The sequence below is a fragment of the Aotus nancymaae genome, unplaced genomic scaffold (genome assembly GCF_030222135.1).
Source record: "Aotus nancymaae isolate 86718 unplaced genomic scaffold, 86718_ANA_hifiasm-v0.15.2.pri h1tg000036l, whole genome shotgun sequence".
Taxonomy (NCBI): Eukaryota; Metazoa; Chordata; class Mammalia; order Primates; family Aotidae; genus Aotus; species Aotus nancymaae.
This window is the reverse complement of record NW_026988450.1, coordinates 39,164,199-39,179,330: the sequence shown is the minus strand read 5'-3', so window position 1 is coordinate 39,179,330 and position 15,132 is coordinate 39,164,199. Positions and strand designations below refer to the sequence as shown.

Sequence of the window (15,132 nt, the reverse complement as noted above, 5' to 3'; positions counted from 1 at the left end):
AAAAGTCATGAGAAAAATGTTTGTGGAGGAATTTCAGTGTATTTTATTGAATAAACTTTATTCTTTTAAAATAAGTTTTAATAAATGTCATAGAAGTATTTGAGGAATAAACTGCCACGTATTGAAGATGTCTGTGTGATGTTCTCCAGTGGTGATTCACATAGATTATATCCTTTAGTCTTCTCCCCTACCCCAATTTAGAGATGAAGAAATTGAGACAAAATGTGCTGTGTATCTTGCCTAAGGTCACACAGTAGAAAAAAGTAAAGTTGACATGGGCGTGGCTGCCTCCAGATCTCTTCCTCTGTGCTTTGTCAGGTACGTATGCATTCATAGATTTATTGCCTGGATTGTTGTAATAGTCTGTGTGAGCCATGTTTGATATATAAACATGAGTGGTGTGAACATTTAATGCACTATTCTTTCCTATCCAGCAATGAGGGAGTACCTGATTGTGAATCCATCCTCCTGCTGTAAACTAAAATGAAGCCAGACCAAATACATAAAGCAACATAAGCCACACAGGACCATGATCCCTAAAAAAGAAGAAACACCTACCTAAGTGAGTCAACAATCATTCTACTGTTTTGTCTAGAAGCAGTTTATGAACCAAAGTGGAGGTTATGGAGTCCAAGAAGATCATGGAGCTCTCACTAGGCTGATGGGGAGTTCAGAAAGTGGAAAATCTAGGATGAATTTTAGAGTGTTGGATTGGAATTAAGGTTTTAATGTGAGCTCATGGTTTATAATAAATAGGGAAATAGATGTAGATGTAAGTATGTTATATATACATATATATTTTCCAGTCTTATCTACTGAGTGGGATTGGCAGCAGCAATAATCCAATATTGATTAGCAGAACTGGAGCCTAAATCTTGGCTTCCAACTACCATTTTCCTCTAAAAGGAACTATGACTTCCTAAGAATGGTCAATTTCAGGGCTGCATCAGAAAAAGTACAACACAAGCCTGAGATACATTGTTGTGCCAAAAAGTAATAAAATGTCAAAGAATGCAAAAGCTCAATGACAAAAAATAAATAAATAAAAGAGACAAATCTCCTTAAGATGATAAGCAACTTCAGCAAAGTCTCAGGATACAAAATCAATGTGCAAAAATCACAAGCATTCCTATACACCAATAGTAGACAGAGAGTCAAATTATGAGCGAACCCCATTCACAATTGCTACAAAGAGAATAAAGTACCTAGGAATACAACTAACAATGAATGTGAAGGACCTCTTCAAGGAGAACTACAAACCACTACTCAAGGAAATAAGAGAGGACACAAACAGTTGGAAAAGCATTGCTCCTGGTTCGGAAGAATTAATATTGTGAAAATGGCCATATTGCCCAAAGTAATTTATAGATTCAGTGCTATCCCCATAAAACTATCATTGACCTTCTTCACAGAAGTGGAAAAAACAACCTTAAACTTCATATGGAACCAAAAAGGAGCCCGCATAGCCAAGACAATCCTAATTTAAAAAAAAAAACAAAGCTGGAGGCATCACACTACCTGACTTCAAACTATACTATAAGGCTACAGTAACCAAAACAGCATGGCACTGGTACCAAAACAGAGATATAGACCAATGGAACGGAACAGAGGACTCAGAAGTAATGCCACACATCTACAACCATCTGATCTTTGACAAACTCGACAAAAACAAGCAATGAGGAAAGGATTCCCTGTTTAATAAATGGTGTTGGGAAAACTTGCGAGCCATGGGCAGAAAGTTGAAACTGGACCCTTTCCTTAAACACCTTATACAAAAATTAACTCCAGATTGAGTAAAGATTTAAACATAAGACTTAACAGCATAAAATCCCTATAAGAAAACATAGGCAAAACCATTCAGGACATTGGCATAGGCAAGGACTTCATGACTAAAATACCAAAAGCAATGGCAACTACAGCCAAAATAGACAAATGGGATCTAATTAAACTTAAGAGCTTCTGCACATCAAAAGAAATTATCATTAGAGTGAAATGGCAACCAACAGAATGGGGAAAATTTTTTGCAAACTACCCATCTGACAAAGGCTAATATCCAGAATCTACAGAGAACTTAAACAAATTTATAAGAAAAAAAAAAAAAACCCCATCAAAAAGTGGAGGAAGGATATGAATAGACAGTTTTCTAAAGAAGACAGCCAACAAACATGAAAAAATGCTCATCATCACTGGTCATTAGAGAAATGCAAATCAAAACCACACTGAGATACCATCTCACACCAGTCAGAATGGCGATCATTAAAAAATCTGGAGACAACAGATGCTGGAGAGGATGTGGAGAAACAGGAATGCTTTTACACTGTTGGTTGGAGTGTAAATTAGTTCAACCATTGTGGAAGACAGTGTGGAGATTCCTCAAGGATCTAGAACTAGAAATACCATTCGATCTGGCAATCCCATTACTGGATATATACCCAAAGGATTATAAATCATTCTATTATAAAGTCACATGCACACATATGTTCACTGTGGCACTGTTTACAATAGCAAAGACTTGGAACCAACCCAAATGCCCATCAATGATAGACTGGATAAAGAAAATGTGGCACATATACACCATAGAATACTATACAGCTATAAAAAAGGATGAGATCATGTCTTTGCAGTGACATGGATGAAGCTGGAAACTATCATTCTCAACAAACTGACACAAGAACAGAAAACCAAACATCACATGTTCTCACTCATAAGTGGTTGTTGAACAATGAGAACACATGGACACAGAGAGGGGAACATCACACACCAGGGCCTGCTGGTGGGTGGGAGAGCTAGGGGAGGACTAACAGGGGGTGGGGGAGTGGGGAGGGATAACATAAGAGAAATACCTAATGCAGATGACGGGGGGATGGATGCAGTAAACTACTATGCAAGTGTATACCTATGTAACAATCCTGTACGATCTGCACATATGCCCCAGATCTTAAAGTATAATAAAAAAAAGAAAAAGAAAAAAGAGAGAGAGAGACAGAGAACCTGTCAAAAACTGCAAAAGTAGCTACTGGTTTAAGCAGGGATAATTTGAGGGAAAAAATGCAGTCAGTAGTAAATTCTAATTCATTTAATTAAATAAGAAACCATGAGACCATAAAGATATAAATAAATTAGTGAATGAATAAAATGTTTGGTGAAGAATAGCATATTTACATACTTTCAAAGTAATTTATCACAAAATACATATTAATTACAAATTGGAAAGAGTAATGTCACCTGGCAGACAGGATCGTAAACGTGATCAAAGTGCACATCATGAGAGAAGGAAAATACTGATCTTGTGCATTCTCTGACAGGAAGCAACAAGAACACCCAAGTGTCATGAGGAGCAAGCATTAGACAGGTCCAAACCAGGGGTCATTCTACAAAATAATTGGCCTGTAAATGCCAAAGGGTCAAGTTCATGAAAGTCAAGGAAATTTTGAGAAACTCTTCAAGACTGAATCAGACTTAAAAAAAAAATGACCAAAAATAATGTAATGACTGTTTCTCAACTAAGTCCTCATTCTGTAAAAGTATTATTGGAACAATTGAAAATTGACCCTGAGTATTCAATGGTAGGAATATGTCAGTATCACCTTCCTGATTTTGATTATATTATCTGGCTTATATAAGACTGAAATAATATAAGTATATTTTCTGACCACAACACAGTTAAAATAGAAATCAATAGAAAAAAAAAAAAAACCCTGGAAAAATCCTAACGTATTTAGAAATTAAATAACATGTTTACAAATAATCATAGATCAAGAGGAAATCCTAAGAAAATTAATAAAATTTTTCAAAATGAATAAGAATGCTAACAAAGTTACAAGTTAATAAAACTGACAAACGAAGTAAAAGCAAATATTGATCTGTTTAGCAGAAAATCTGTATTCATTAAATAGGTTGAATTTATAATAAAACTTCTTCCAAAAAAGAAAATTCCAGGCCCAAATTGCTTCAGTGGTATATTCTAAAAAATTGTGGTAGAAAAATGTAATATAAATCTTCTATAAACTCCTTCAGAAAATAGAGAAAAAAAGACATTTCCAACTCATTTTACTAAACCAGCAAAATCCTGGTAACTAAACCAGAGAGGGACATTACAAGAAAAGAAAACTATGGATCAATATCTCTCCTCAGTATATCAGTTGAATGAAACACTTGGTATCTTGAAGGAATCATTTACAGACAGAAAAAATTGACTCCTTGAAGAAACTTCCAGTGAAGTTGCAAAGATTTTTGAGCACAGCTTGATAAAAATAAAATTGTAAGTGGGCACAGACTAGAAGAGAAGACAAAAACAACTGGTGTGTAAGAGTTCTCAGACTAGGTGATTGTCTGAGATTGTATGGTATCATTGGCAAACAATGATATACTTGTATTCATGTGATTTTTAAAAATTGAAAGCAAATTCACATAATGTTAAAATAATTTAAAGTATACAATTCAGGGGCATTTAGTACATTCATATACATAACCATCACTGTTATCTAGTTGCACAACACTTTCCTCACTCCAAAAGCAAACTCCATCCCCATTTGCCCTTCCCCCAGCCCTAACAACCATTACTCTATTTTCCGTATCTCTAGATTTACTTATTCTGGATATTCCATATAAAGGGAATCATATAATACGTGATCTTTTGTATCTGGTGATTTTGACCAGGGTCTTTACCCTTCATGCATCTGATTTCTTTGGCCTGAAGGCTTCAGGAGAAAATGATTTATTTCAAAATGTTAAGCAGTTAATTTATGCCTAAATTAGGAGCTCTAACTTGAGCTTGCATCTTGGAGAGTTGTAAGTAGAGGTCTTAGCACCTATCTTGGAATGTTATAATGTCCAGTTTGAGTTGTTGGTGGTGGTGAGAACAGGATTGGAAACTTCACTAGGCCATAGGCATGAAAGACCAAGCAGTGTAATCCAAAGAGAGATTTCGGACTCAGAGCAGGAGCTATGCTCTCAGAAACCATTCCTGTAGGCATCTCCACTGTGTGGTGAACAGGGCAACTGCAGGGGAAATGGAAGTGCTGCCGCTAGTTCCTGCTTGGCGGCTGCATCAGTCAGCCCATAGGTCATTTCACTCATCTGGGTCCTGGATTTCTTATCATTAAACTGAGCAGGTTGGACTACATCATGTCCAAAGTTCCTTCCTATTCTACACTTTTTGGACTCTCTCAGCTGGAATGCCATTCCCAGAAATAAATACAGTGACTTTAGGGACACATATGGTAGCCTGGAAGGTGATGGCCACAGAAGAAAATTTCCAGTGCTCTGCTATGTAATAAATTATTACATAACAGCTTATTATGAGGAAAAAGATGCATAACAGAATAGAACCATTCAGTCAGTGCTTTTTATGAGTTACTGTGCTGAACACTTAGATTTACTAATTCATTTGTATCTTACAAGAATCCATGAGGTAAAAATTGTTATTACCCTCTGTAATTTCAGAAAGCTGAAGTTGAGAGAGATTAACTTTTTGAGACAGCTAGTTAGTGGGACAGTTGGCATGTCACCCCATAGCTTATTTTATTTCGCAATATGTGTACCTTAAGACTATGTATTAATATGCATTAATAAGTAAAGTGATTTTTAAAACATACATCTATGTAGTGCAAGTAGGGCTGGGGGTAAATTCACTCATAGTGGTAACTAAACAGAGACATGTTGATGGTTTAGTCAGACAGGGCACTTAGGATGGTCATGTGAATGTTCAACTTCTGGGACCTCAAAATTTCACTCAATCAATAGTATTCCAAAAGTTACATTAAGAGGACGTTGGGCACTTTTTATGGCATTCTACAGTATAGAAATTGATTTCAGTTCTGTGTGGTAGTGCTCCTAACCCCTAACTCTGAATCTAGAGAGCACTAATTTAAACTTTCTCCCTCTTATTTGTAACATCGTTTGCCAGGAGGGATTGAATCGTGGATTGGCACTATGCACTTGGAAAGGTCTTCAAAATAGTATTAAATATATGACACTTTTGCACTGGTCATAAGTAACTTTTTAAGCATTTGTAGTTTATGAAAAGAGACTAAGCATAACTGTAGCCTTTCAACTGGCTGCTAAATGTCAACTATCTGTTTTTAGTCAGACAGTTACTGTATCAGTCAGAGTCCTGTAGGAAAGAAAGGGCATTCTCCAGCTGGAAACTTCAGTAAAGCGGCATTTCCAATGTTTAAGAGACTATTTACTGGATTAAGGAAACCGATGAGAGGTAACAAAACACAATGGGGCTAGCAATTGCAGGGAACCAACACCAATCGTAGAAGGAGCAATTAATGATACCTTGCTGAGTAACTGGAGGTAACTTCCAGCAACCTAGAGGTCAACCTACTGGACCTGAGGACTTGTGTAGACAGGCATCTCACCTATTGTAACCCATAGGGAGGGAGCCAGTTGGATAATTGTACAGAACCTTTTCTCCAACTTCTGATTCACTGTTCATGCAGCCTATGAACAAACCTAGTCAGAAGAGGATAAGGGAACTTGTAGACAGTCAGTAAAGATCAAATCTCAGAGTGGAGAGGAGTAGAGAATGGATATAGAAAGGCAATGGAAATACTCCAGAAATATATTTATATAGTCACATATATATTACCATCTTTCCATGCCAACTATATCCCAGAAGACAGTAGAGGAAAATGGGAAAGGATCTTGGAATTATCTTTCAGACCATCTCCTATGCCAAAAATGCAAACAAGGGAAGATAATTATGCATTATATATTTACAGTATGGTGTGCAACAGATCAATGCCAAGGAAAATAAAGGTGACTTCCATTGGAAGATGACAACTTTGCCTGGTGCTGCTAATGGGTAGTTAGTTGACTAGTTAGTGGAGCTAGTTGAGCCCTTAAGGTCATCAGGCCACTGAATTTATAACTATTAATATAATTACTATTACCTATGAGCTTTGCACCTTCAGATGATTTCTTATTGCTCATTAACATTCTTTTCTTTCTGACTGAAGTTCTCCCTTTAGCATTTCTTCTAGGAAAGGTCTCGTGTTGAAATTTGAAATTCTTCTGCTTTTGTTTGTTTGGGGAAGTTTTTATTTCTCCTGCATGTTTGAAGGATATTTTTGTCAGGTAAAAGTTTTTTTTTCTTTCAGCACTTATTAAATTTTTTTATTATACTTTAAGTTCTGGGATACATGTGCAGAATGTGCAGGTTTGTTACAAAGGTAAACATCTGCATGGTGGTTTGCTGCATTCATCAATCTATCATCTACATTAGGTATTTCTCCTAATGCTATCCCTCCCCTAGTCCCTCACCACCCCCCACCACCACCTACAGGCCCTGGTTCGGCACTTTAAATATGTCATGCCACTTTCCTATTTTTATTATTATTATGCTTTAAGTTCTGGGATACATGTGCAAAACATGTAGGTTTGTTACATAGTTATACATGTGCCATGGTGCTTTGCTGCATCCATCACCCATCATCTACATTAGGTATTTCTCCTAATGCTATCCCTCCCCTAGCCTCCCATTCCCCGACAGGCCCTGGTGTGTGATATTCCCATCCCTGTGTCCATGAGTTCTCATTGTTCAACTCCCACTATGAATGAGAACATGCAGTGTTTGGTTTTCTGTTCTTTTGTTAGTTTGCTGAAAATGATGGTTTTCAGCTTCATCCATGTCCCTGTAAAGGACATGAACTCATCCTTTTTTTTTATGGCTACATAGTATTCTATGGTGTATGTGTGCCACATTTTCTTTTCTTTTTTTTTTTGAGACTGAGTTTTGCTCTTGTTACCCAGGCTGGAGTGCAATGGCATGATCTCGGCTCACCGCAACCTCCGCCTCCTGGGTTCAAGCAATTCTCCTGCCTCAGCCTCCCGAGTAGCTGGGACTACAGGCGTGCGCCACCATGCCCAGCTAATTTTTGTATTTTTAGTAGAGACGGGGTTTCACCATGTTGACCAGGATGGTCTCGATCTCTTGACCTCGTGATCCACCCGTCTCGGCCTCCCAAAGTGCTGGGATTATAGGCGTGAGCCACCACGCCTGGCCCCACATTTTCTTTTAAAAATGATGGTTAGATGCCACAAAGTAGGTGGCAATGCCTTAACTGTACGCATGTTGTCAGGCCTGATGGCCTCTTCCATTCTTGTCAAAGGGAGCGCTAACTTCTCTCCTTTCATACAACACTGTCACGCCACGTTCTCCCGGCCTATTAGGTTTCCACAGCAAGCTTTTGTTTGCTTCCAGATGTTTTGGAACTTCGTTGTATGCTGTTTCTTTTTACTGCTGCTTTTAGGATCCCTTTTTTATCCTTGACTTTTGGGAGTTTGATTATTAAATGCCTTGAGGTAGTCTTCTTTGGGTTAAATCTGCTTGGCGTTCTATAACCTTCTTGTACTTAGATATTGATATCTTTCTGTAGCTTTGGAAGTTCTCAGTTCTTGTTCTTTTGACTAATCTTTCTACCCGTCTCTTTTTCTAGTTCCTTTTTAAGGCCAATAACTCTTACATTTTCCCTTTTGAGGCTATTTTCTAAGTCCTGTAGGCATGATTCATTTTTTATTTTTTTATTTTGCCTCCTCTGACTGCGTATTTTCAAGTAGTCTGTTTTCAAGCTAATTTTTTAAAAATCAATTCTGCTATTAAAAGACCCTGATGCATTCTTCCATATAGAAATTGCATTTTTTTGGCTCCGAAATTTCTGCTTGATTCTTTTTCAATTATTTTAATCTCTTCATTAAATCTACCTGATACAATTCTAAATTCCTTCTCTGTGTTATCTTGAATTTCTTTGAGTTTCCTCAGCACAGCCATTTCGAATTCTCTGCTGAAAGGCCCCATATCTCTGTTTCTCTAGGACTGGTTCCTGGTGGCTTATTTAGTTCATTGGGCAAGGTCATGTTTTCCTGGATGGTGTTGAGGCTTGTGGATGTTCTTTGGTTTCTGGGCATTGAACAGTCAGATATTTACTGTAGTCTTCTCAGTCTGGACTTATTTGTTCCCATCCTTCTTTGGAAAGCTTTCCAGATATTCTAAAGGTCTTTGTGTTGTGATCTAAACTGAATCTACTTTAGGAGGAGCCCCAAGCCCAGTAACACTGTGGTTCTTGCACTTGTAGCGGCACCCCCTTGATGGTCTAGGACAAGATCCAGAAGAATTATCTGGATTACCAGGCAGAGACATATTCTCCTTCCTTAATTTTTCCCAAATAAACAAAGTATCTCTTTCTGTTCCAAGACACCTAGAGCTGGCGGTGATGTGACACAAGCACCCCTGTGGGTTAGACCTGAAACCAGCACAGCACTGGGTCCTGCCCAAGGCCTGCTTCAACCACTCCCTGACTACTACCTATGTTCGCTTAAGGCCCTTGGGCTCTACAATTAGCAAGTGGCAATGCCAACCTGGCACACATCTTTCCCTTCAGGGTAGCCAGTTCTTCCAGGCCCTGGGCATTTCCAGAGGTGCTGTCTGGGAACCAGAGATTAGAATCAGAAAAACTATGGATCAATATCTCTCCTCAGTATATCACTGTACTGTGGCTGCAGCTGAGTTGGCACTCAAACCACAACACAGAGTCCTTCTCACTCTTCCCTCTTCTCTTTAAAGGCAGAGGAGCGTCACCCCATGGCCACTACCACCACAGCCCCACAAGGAATAGTGCAGGCTACGACTGATGTTCCTTTAAGGCCCAAGGGCTGTTTAGTCAGCTTGTGGTGACTGCCTGGCCTGGCACTCACTCTTCAGGGCAATGAGATCTGCTCTGGCCCAGGGCAGGACCAGAAATGCCATTCGATAGCCAAGTCCTGGAACTGGGGACCCCAGGAGCCTGTTTGGTGCTCTACCTCCCTGTAGCTGAGTTAGTACCTAAGGTGCAAGACAAAGTCCCTTTTGCTTTTTCCTCCATTTTCTCAAGTGGAAGGACTCTCACCCTGTAGCCATTACGGCTGGGAATGTGCTGAATGTCACTTGAAGCCAGCAAGTCTCAGAGTCTCACTCAGGATTTTTAATGTAGAACCTGGGTATTACTGCTGGTTATTCAGGTCCCAAGGGCTTTTCAGTTAGCAGGTGATGAATTCCGCCTGGACTGAGTCCTTCCCTTCAAGACACCAGGTTCCCTTCTGGCAGGGTGTATCTAGAAATGTTCTTCAGGAACTAGGGCCTGGAAAAGGGGCTTCAACACCCTGATAGGTGCCCTATCCTGTTGTGTCTGAGCCATATCCACCACCCAAGACAAAGTCTGCTCCCACTGTTTTTTCTCCTCAAAAAGAGGGAAGAGGTCTCTTTGAAAGCTATGCACCATGCAGCTTGGTGTTAGGGGAGTGGTGATGCCAGCACTCCCTCAGCCCCCTCTGGTGTCTCTGTATGTCGCATGCCCCCCAGTTTATTGTCTCTGAATCCAGTTTAACACTACGACTTACCTAGGAGTTGCTGTCCATGTCACCTAGATTGTCTTTCGGTTTATGTAGAGCTCCAGAGCACTTTAGCCCAGAGTAGTAAGGGCTGTAGAAACTCACATTTGGACCACTGGGATCAGCAATTTCACTCTGGCTAGGGATGGTTTAAATGCTCCCTTCCTTGAGCATCAGCTGAGTTTGGTTCAGTTTTGTTTTCTGTTATAATAGGGCAACATTGAGTTCAATGTCTCATAAATGCTGTATCTTCCTCTCTTCAGCATGGGAAAATGCTCTCTGCACCTCACTGCCACTGTGGGGATGGGGGAGGGTGTCATTGGTGATTGATTCAAGATTGCTTTTCCTACCTCTTTAGTGCCTCTTTCAGTGATATGAAGTTAAAACCAGGTAGTGTGTGGGTGCTCACCTTATTTTTTGTTCTTATAAAAGTACTTTTTTTTTTTTGGTGTAGATAGTTCTTAAGTTGGTGTGCTTATTGTGGGGGTCGGGGGGTGCAATTGGTGGAGACTTCTATTCTGCTATCTTGCCCTGCCCCTCTGTCCTTAGCCATTTATTTGTGTGTCCTTTGGACCTCAGTCATATGTCCTTATGCTATCTCTAGCTATCTAAGACCTTTAGCGTGGTATAAAATCTAGGTATTTGCTCATTAAATAGCCCATCATTTGGATATATTTTTAAGTTTTAAAATCTCAGCTCTAACTAAAACACTTCTCCTGGGTCCTATTCTGATGGAGTCTGCGTAATAACTGGATATACAAACTGAGAAACCTATCCAAGAAAGGCTGTGTTTAATGGTGAATACATGTTTAATACAGCACCTCATTTGCAATATAAAAGGGGTATTCAATAGTTCAACACACCGAAGTGTCTGAAGTAGGGGACTCTGCTTACACCTATCAAATTGCAGTGGAAACCATCTCGACTACTCTGTAGTATGAGATCAAGTTTTTTTTAAAATTGTCTTTAAATGGTCATGCATTTATTCAAAGAAGCATTTATTCAAGGTCTGCTACATACAGGTATCATGTAGTATTAAGCATAATGATCAAAATCACTTTTGACACCCATGAGATGCTCAAAATCAAGATGTTCTGGACCATGTCAAAGATATACAATGCAATGAGGTCTATGAATGTGGAATGCCAGTGGTTACTGCAATAGAGAATAGGAGAAACAGTTTCAAATTGGGAAGTAGAAGGTGATAGAGATTCAGAAAAAGCTTTCTGAGGTGACTCTTGAACTGAGCTCTCAGGAGCTAGTAGGAAAGAGGTAAGTGAAGAAAGGGGGAAAGATTTTTCAGACCCCAAATTGGCATGACAGCACAGGACATTTTGGGAATAGGGACAGGGAATTCCTGTGTGAAGTATCAAAAGCCGAGACTGGAAAGTGAGTCAGGAACCGAATCTTAAGATCACTGTAGGTCAAGCACAGGACTTTGGACTTTATACTGAAGGCAATGAGGAGTAATTTTAATGAGTGTCAATACAACCCAATAAATTATACACAATGTGTTTAAGTTTGTATTACTCTCATAAAAGTCGTAATGGAGACAACACTTTATAATCACTATGCTATTTCATTTTCATTCTAGACACACAAGAAGACATTCTCCAGATCACCTGGCATCTGGCTGGGGCCCCAAGATTTTTCTGGCCAATGGAATATGTGCAGAAGTGATGTATGTGATATCAGGGGCCAGCCTCTAAATATCCTGTGTCATGCCCCACACTGTGTCCATTCACCTCTCAGTTAACTAAATGGAAGTAATGCAAGGAAGGACTCCAAGGAAGCCCTACGGGTAATGAAGCTACATGATGGGAGAATTGCTGCCACCACAGTTCTGGAAAAAGAGTTGTTCAGGAGAACAGCCACTGGACTACGGCATGCCAATGGAATAAACATTTGTTGTGGTAAGTGGCTGGGATTTGGCAATTGCTTTTTAAAACAGGTAACATGAATTACACTAATATAAGTCCATCGGATCCTCAGCAAGGGAGTTATATAATCAAGTTTGTTATTAAGATTCCTCCAGCAGCTACATAAAGAACTAAGTAGAGATGGTGTGAGAAACTTGAAGGGAGGGAAGTCAGTCTTGTGATTAGTGCAACCAGGCATGCAGGAAATGATGTCTTGGATCACAGCAGTGGCAGTAAAGATGGCAAGACAATGCAATTACAGGATGTTAACAGGACAGAGTCAAAGTGTTCAGTGATTAGCTTCATGGATGTAGAGCACTGGTTCTTAACCTTGGCTGTATTCTAGAATCACCTTAGAAGCTTTTAACAAGGGTAATTACCCAACTGCGCCTGAGATCAGTTTGATCAGAATGATTATTGTTTTTACTCCCCAAGTAATTCTAATAGACAGCCAAGGATGAGAAACACAGGTACGGACCAGTAGTTCTCAGTATGTGTCCCTGGATCAGCAGTATCAGCATCATTTGGGAACTTCTTAAAAATGTGAATTTTCATGCTCTACCTAGGGTGAACACCTTATCTGAAACTGAAGAGTTTCTTGAGATAAAAGATCTGGGCAAGGTGGCACACATATGTAAACCCAGCACTTTGGGAGGCAAAGACAGGAGGATTGCTTGAGCCTAGGAGTTCAGGACCAGGCTGAACAATGTAGCAAGACTACCATCTCTACGGATTTAAAAAAAAATAGCCAGGCATTGTGGTGTGCACCTGTAGTCCCAGCTACTTGGGAGGCTGAGGTGAGAGGTTCTCTTGAGTCAAAGTGTTTGAAGCTGCAGTGAGCCATAATCATGAGACACTACACTTCAGCTTGGGCAACAGAGTAAGACTCTGTATCTAACAAAAGGGGGGATTGGAGAGAGAAAAGATTTTTAGTGCTAAAACTTGATAGTCCCAGGAAATGTGAGACAGGTGGTCATTTTAATCTGCCACATCAGACCTACTAAAACAAACTCTGGAGGTGAGGTGTAGCTATCTGCATTTGAAAACCACTGGTATAGCGTATTCTGAAACGATACTTACATGCTATCTCCGTCCATTTTGTGATGTTTGTAATAGAATATCTTGGACTAGGTAATTTAAAATGAACAGAAATTGATTGGCTCATGGTTCTGGAGGCTGGGAAGTTCAAGACTGAGGGGCTGGAATCTGGCAAAACACTTTTATAATCAGCATGAATCCATTCTTGAGAGCCAGGTCCTCATGATCTAAACACCTCCATCAGGCTTCTCCTCCTAGCACTGTTGCACTGGGGATTAAGTTTCCAACACCTGATTTTGAGGGGACACATTCGGACCATCACACATGCTGACAAACAACCACATGGAAAATGTGGCCTGAAGAGAGTGAACAAAGGGAAAATTATGGGTGGCAGAAAAACATCTTTTGTTTTTTTTCCTAACAGAATGATTATGGAAACAAAGAGCAGCATGCCTATTGTGTTTCCAAAACTTTTCTAACATTATTATCTAATATGGTAGAACCACCTAAAGGCTAATATTCATCCAGATGGAACTTTTGATTTCATAAAATTTAACTGCCAAATGATGACTTTTAGTGCTCATGCATTTTTAGTTCCCTTATTTTACTGTACAAAAACTGAGACTCAGAAAAGTTAAATGACATATCCAAAGCCTCATTGCACATATATGGCAGTGTGAAGATCAGACTGATAGTTCCTCCAGGGGAAGGGTTATGTTTTTACTTAGTTGTATCACTAGCCCATAGCAATGTTTGGCACATAACAAGCTCTTGTCAATCTGTTAAATGAATACGTGAATGAAGACTCTAAGATCTCTTGCCAATGCTCTTTGTACGAACTCAAAATTCCTTTCATCAGGTCACAGGGTTCTCAGTGTCATACTGGTTGGAGATACCCAAGTTAGCTATTTAGTCTTGAGGACTCAGAATTAAAACCTGTTATGAATTAAATTAATCCTTTCTAATTGCCAGTCTTTCTTGGGCATTGGTTTTGTTTTCTTGTATTTTCCCAGTACTGACTGTCTGGGCATTAAGCCTACTTGGAATCAACTTGCATTTGTTTTCCTTGCACAATGCTTTCAATTGAATATAAATGTGATCAATTTATAAATTATTATTGTTATTACTTTATTTGCTAGAATAAAAATGTCCTAATTTAGGCACAGACCTTGTTAACTGTAACAGGGTGAAATCAGACCTCTGAGTTCTCTTTCTGCCTCTTACTAATTTATCCTAATACATCCGGATAAACAGTCAGTCAGGCAAACACAAACACATCCACTACAACTAGAGGTGAATTTAGGGATCGGCTCATGTAGCATCATTTTGATACATAAGTTGAACAACAATCTACTGTGGTTTGCCTGGCAATATTGTCCCAGTATAATTATTAATAGGGTCCCCCTTCATTGCTAAATGTCTCCATTTGGACAATTAATTATACGATCACCCACCATATGAGGAATTTGAAATCTGGAGAGTTGATGTGATCTAACCTTCAGACATGCGGTAGGTTAGTGACAGAACTGGACTAAATTTAAAAAGTTGCTTTTCTTTACCACTTTACATATTAATCTGCTTTTCTAACAGTTCAGAAAGAGACAGTTATTAGTTTCAAGTTTTAATTATAAATATCACTGCAATACTTTTACAAAAGTATAGCATGTTGCCATTTTCCACTTAGAATCTTAGAGGATCTCACAGGCTTAGTTTCAGCCTAATGGGATTGTATCTAAAGTTTCTGATTTTAAAATTCGACTTACATAAAACAATCTCATGCCAGCGATAGGGTAGTGGTGAA

General features: G+C 39.2%; 1 protein-coding gene and 1 non-coding gene across 2 annotated transcripts in view; both read right to left on the bottom strand.

Moving 5' to 3' along the window:
- NECAB1 (N-terminal EF-hand calcium binding protein 1) overlaps positions 1–15,132 on the bottom strand; it is a 714,313-nt gene that overhangs the window by 367,880 nt on the left and 331,301 nt on the right. The gene's annotated exons all lie outside the window — the stretch shown is intronic.
- On the bottom strand, positions 8,028–8,152 carry LOC135278175 (U6atac minor spliceosomal RNA). The gene has a single exon (XR_010345728.1). It is a non-coding gene; the product is annotated as a U6atac minor spliceosomal RNA (small nuclear RNA).